Below are 5,064 nucleotides of genomic sequence, written 5' to 3'. Positions count from 1 at the left end.
GTTACCCGACCTGTTTTCAACCCGACCTGTTATGAACTTGACCTGTAATTGACTCAACCTGTAAATGATCTGACATGTTGTTAAAGTGATTTGGTATTGTCCTGACTTATAAGTAATATGTTACAATTAATATAATTATGTTATTTTAAATTTATAATGATCTTATGATAATTAAATTAATATGATTACTTTTTAAAATTTAGTTTTTATATTAATTATAATTTGTATATTATAAATTTGACTTTTATATTAATTCCAATTCTTTATATTATTTATAATTCTTGTATTATAAATTTTATTTATAATCACTAAATTAAATTTAAATATTGTCTTATTGAACATGATTTTATTAAATTATATAAATTGAGTTAAAATATTCATAAATCTAATTTACTTTTAATGTGAAAATTGATTAATAATTTAAGTATAACTTAACTTGAAATTTTAAAATAAAAATATATTAGTTGAAATGATGAACTTATTAAAGATTTGAAACTTGAATAACATTACAAATACTAAAACAAAAAAATTTATAAATGAAATTAATTTTATTACACTTGAAAACACTAAAATTACAATAAAATCAATTAAACAAAATAAATTTATGTTGGAATAAATGCTCTCAATCTTATAGCTAAGGTTTTACAAGGCTAAAAACCTAACTATACTACCAAAAATATCATCATCTAAGCCAGAACAACCCCACAAGCTGAGTTTCTTATTTATTGTTAATTCTTTCAGGCTGAGCAATCTTTACATCAAGCAAATAGCCTTTCACCAAACAACAAAAGGGCTATTTTAGTTGAATTTTTCAGCGTACATTTGAGTCTAGGGTCAAGTTATTCTTCAACAGCTGCCACTCCTCTGTGCAAGAGAGGTTTTGCCTGAAAATGTAAACAAACTTCAAGATTACGATTTCAATTTCACAACTGAAAAACAGACATTATCATGAAAATGTATGTGTTAAGTTGTGTTGCAGTGACGGAATCATGTCAGCTAACTACGAAGGAGCTCGCAGAGTATCATGATTAGTTCCAAAGCATTGAATCATTGAAGCACAAAATTTCTACAAATTCCAAAGAAAAGAACAAGTTCCTTGATGGAGCTGTCTCACCAAGAGTACTTGTTTAAACTTATGATGTAATGGTTATAGAGCAACTAATCATTTAGGTTCTATGGACAACTTTCAGAAGAAATTTCATTATCAAATGGTCATCATCCATAACAAGTAAAGTATTTTCACCACTCTCAGTTCGAATGTAAAGATCGGACCACTCTTTTGCCTCCGGGGAAGCTGTTACGGTGAACCATTCTTTCAACTTTCACAAACTTGGTGCAAAGTACAAATTAAACAATAACCTACCCACAAGACCAAGTTCTCTTCTCCTGGAGGCCGTCTTGCCTCGATTGGTTTCCGTCCGGTTATCAGCTCCAACAAGACAACCCCAAAAGCATAAACATCAGTTTTATCATACACTTTTCCATGTTGGGAATACTCGGGTGCCAAGTACCTACATACCCAAAATATGAGAGAAAAAAAGACAAATCTTTACCGAGTATTTCATGAAGCAAAATAAAACAAAAAAGTATCCTTTAGCTTTCTATAGGACAATGTTGTTGACAGCATACCCAAATGCTCCTTTAACAGTTTTGCAAAGGAATGGAATTACAATTGCAACCATTACAATTGCAGATATCACATAATCAAATTGCAAAACGACGACTTCTATCCGTTTTCAACTCAAGAATTAAGGACCAAGATCCTTACCTTGGGTGTTTTCTTGGAAGAAAGAAGAATGTTGGAGGGCTTGATATCTCTATGAACAACACATCATCCAGTTCCGTTGCTACTATAAATCCTTAATATACCGCAATTTAGCAAAATAAGCTAATTGGTCCAAAGGCTTTATGCTAGAGAATCAATTTTGAAATACCGAACATACAAAATGTAAAACAACATTGTACACACAGGAGATGCTGGCAACCTCTGTCAACATCCAAACCAGTTTATACCAGGTGTGAAGAACGCAATTGGAAAACTAAAGCATTTACATTCACCCGAAGTCCAGAAATTTAACAAGCATTCAATAATCCCTAATGAGTATTATCAACCTTCTTGTCACCCTATTAGGCTTTCATGTTTAGGAGTTGCTCATAGTCAGCTTGGAGATAAAATGTAGAATCCTAGAAGTCTGTATATATACATGCAGCTTCTTTCAACTAATGAAATCTATTTCAACAGATGCATTAGAAATTGTTGATGGTTGTTAACATACCCAATCTCAGGCATGATGTCCAATGAAACTAGAAACAATGTCTAGAACCACCTTACATGTTCTCTTATTTAACTACAGCACCAAGAAATTAAAATCCAATATACAAACCATTACTCAACCTTGAGTCATCTCCCATCCATAAATAGGGAATCCTTCGTATAACCCAATTCCTAACACGAACCAATTGCCCAGTACATTAAACTTTTGATCAAGAGTTACTATCTTGTTCTATTATGGTAGCTTTTACTTTACCCTGTACTTCAATCACCAAATAATTCCTATCTAGTTGTCCTAGATTAGGTATTATCATTAACAATACCAAGAACCTTACTCAAGCAACTCCCCCTCCCAAGAATAAAGGGAATTTGCTGACACAGCTAGCAATTATCACCTGTGATCCTAGCTTAGGCATACTAAAAAAAGAGTAATAGAGTTCAATAATGTCAACTTCTGAAGGATCTCAACGACGTATTATTAATATTTACTTTCAATTGGAAAGACAAATGATCTACAGTTTCAGATAACATGAAAGTACCGATGATATAGCACACAGTGCTTGTATCAGGCTATCAGCTATAGCACACAGTGCTTGTTGTGTTTAAACAATCTTTCATGCATTCTCGAACATAGATACATAGTCAAATTTGTATTTGCAAGCTACATATTCAGGAACATATAAAATCAATAGAAAAAATAAATAGCTGCAATTAGGGCTGTAAAAAGCTTCTTATTTGCAAAACGGTGTCTCCCCTAAATCATTTCAAAATTCATAACAAAAATAAGGAAGAGGAAGAAATGTATGTTTCATCAGTTCTGAGTTCTGAAATAATACATCCTTCAGGCAATTGAAAAGAAGTTAAAACAGGTGAATTACCAGAACTTGAACTTTTTCCTTTCAATGTGCCATTTCAGACATTAACTCATAAACACCCGAATTCTGATCTATCCCTTCCATGCACATGCCAACACCTACCTACACATCATAAAAAGTTCGATGATTGAAACTGTTCTATACAAGTAATATGTCATAACATGGAAGTATATATATATATACACACATAAAAGTCATATAAGGCCATGGAATGCAAAAGGTAAGTTAAAAAGAATGGGGAAAGGATGGCATCACAAAAAAAGTTTAGACACAGAAGTTAAAAGACTCTTAACCTTTCCATCAGGTTGCATTACAGAAAAAAAATTCCTAATTCATTCTAGTCCCGAAAGCTTTAAATATTTAAAATGTTCATTTCTAGCAATGATTAGAAAATATTCAAAAAGGAGACACTCGCGTACCATGGTTGAATTTTTACTGATGCGAGCATCCGCTGGACTTGAAGAAATTGCATCCAGTGTTCCATTCATTTCAATATTTCCTACAAAATTATGCAGTAAACACCTGATAAAGATATTTTCAAAATTATCGTGAATTCCATAATACAAACATCAAATTACATGTTAAAGAAAAAGATTGTCAAAAAACTGAGAGGAAATTGCCCATATCGGTTTGACATCAGCGAATAAATCAAGAACTATCATTTTCCCTACTGGAACAGAATGTAAAAGTACCGTTCACTCACTCTGATTGCGATTCAAATTGTTGATTTCTTCATGCATAGGAGTAAGTTCGTATGTTTTGCTGGTTATTTGCAGCTTGTAAATCATGTTTATTTCTCACCTGATGGGCTATGGGTGGCCAGTGCATCATTTGATAAGTCAGTCAAGCTATGGAATGGTGCTATTGGAAAATTTGATAAGTCAGTCAATGAACTGACATAAAATGTAAACAAAGATTATGGAATTAGTTAAAATAGTACGAAATCGTTCCAAATCACTAAAATAATTTTGGCGAATTAATTATAAAACCCTAAAAGAGGGACAATATTAGGGTGATGCAAAGAGCTAGCAATCATCACTTCTCTGCAAAAGGCCTTAGCAGATTTCTTATCTTCTTTATCCAACCTCTTAATAGCCACAGTTGTCTTCAACAGTCCAACTCTGCCTCTGAAAACAAAGCTCGATGCTCTTCTCCCCAAAACTTTGTCTACACCATTTTCTAATAACAAAACAATCAAAACCCCAAACCAAAAATATGAATTAGAGAACAATTGAACAAAAAGAAATAAACCAAATCAATGAAGTTCATACCTTCGGAAAATTTTCTAGTAGCTGAAACAATTTCGCCATAGTTGAATTTAACCAAAGATTTTGCCACAGGTGAAATGCTTCTTTCCAAAGACTCAATCCTACTCCATTTCAATTCTTTAGATCTATCATCACTGACCCCATTATACAAATTCACCATCAAATAGTTGAACTCAAAGAGCCGGTAGCCATGGCTTCTAGTTTAACTTGAGAACAAAAACTAAACCTTAGTCAGGGAAAACGGGAAACAACAATGAAAGAGGGAAAAGAGAGAAAAGGGGGAGATTTTAGATGCTGAGCGGGGAAGAAGAGAGACCAAAATAAAGGAGGGAAGGTTTGGTCGGGAAGAGGCGGGAGAAAATGGTTACTTTTGACGCATGTTTTCAATTTCATTCCTATAAAATTTATATTAATAAATTATTTATAATTAATATTAAAATAATTAAATATTAATATTAATATTAACTTATATTAATATAATCTAGTTTATAATTTATAATTAATATTAATATAAAATATGGTCTATAAAATTAATATTAATATAAACTATATGTTATAAATTATATAGTATAGTTTATAAACTATAATTAATAATTAATATTAATACATTATAGTTTATAAACTATTTATTATATTAATATAAATTATA

The 5,064-nt window shown here is 31.7% G+C and overlaps 1 long non-coding RNA gene across 1 annotated transcript; it reads right to left on the bottom strand.

The window, feature by feature from the left end:
* Nucleotides 1-654: 654 nt before the first annotated feature.
* Nucleotides 655-4,771, bottom strand: LOC120151516. The gene is made up of 6 exons (XR_005518622.1): nt 4,419-4,771; nt 3,567-4,326; nt 3,151-3,249; nt 1,769-1,859; nt 1,364-1,511; nt 655-884 (listed from the first exon to the last, which is right to left on the bottom strand). It is a non-coding gene; the product is annotated as an uncharacterized LOC120151516 (long non-coding RNA).
* Between the last annotated feature and the right edge of the window lie 293 nt (nt 4,772-5,064).

Source organism: Hibiscus syriacus, unplaced genomic scaffold (assembly GCF_006381635.1).
Source record: "Hibiscus syriacus cultivar Baekdansim isolate YM2019G1 unplaced genomic scaffold, ASM638163v2 tig00111059_pilon, whole genome shotgun sequence".
Lineage (NCBI taxonomy): Eukaryota > Viridiplantae > Streptophyta > Magnoliopsida > Malvales > Malvaceae > Hibiscus > Hibiscus syriacus.
Note: the sequence above shows the minus strand (reverse complement) of the source record. Positions and strands in the feature narration are given on the sequence as shown.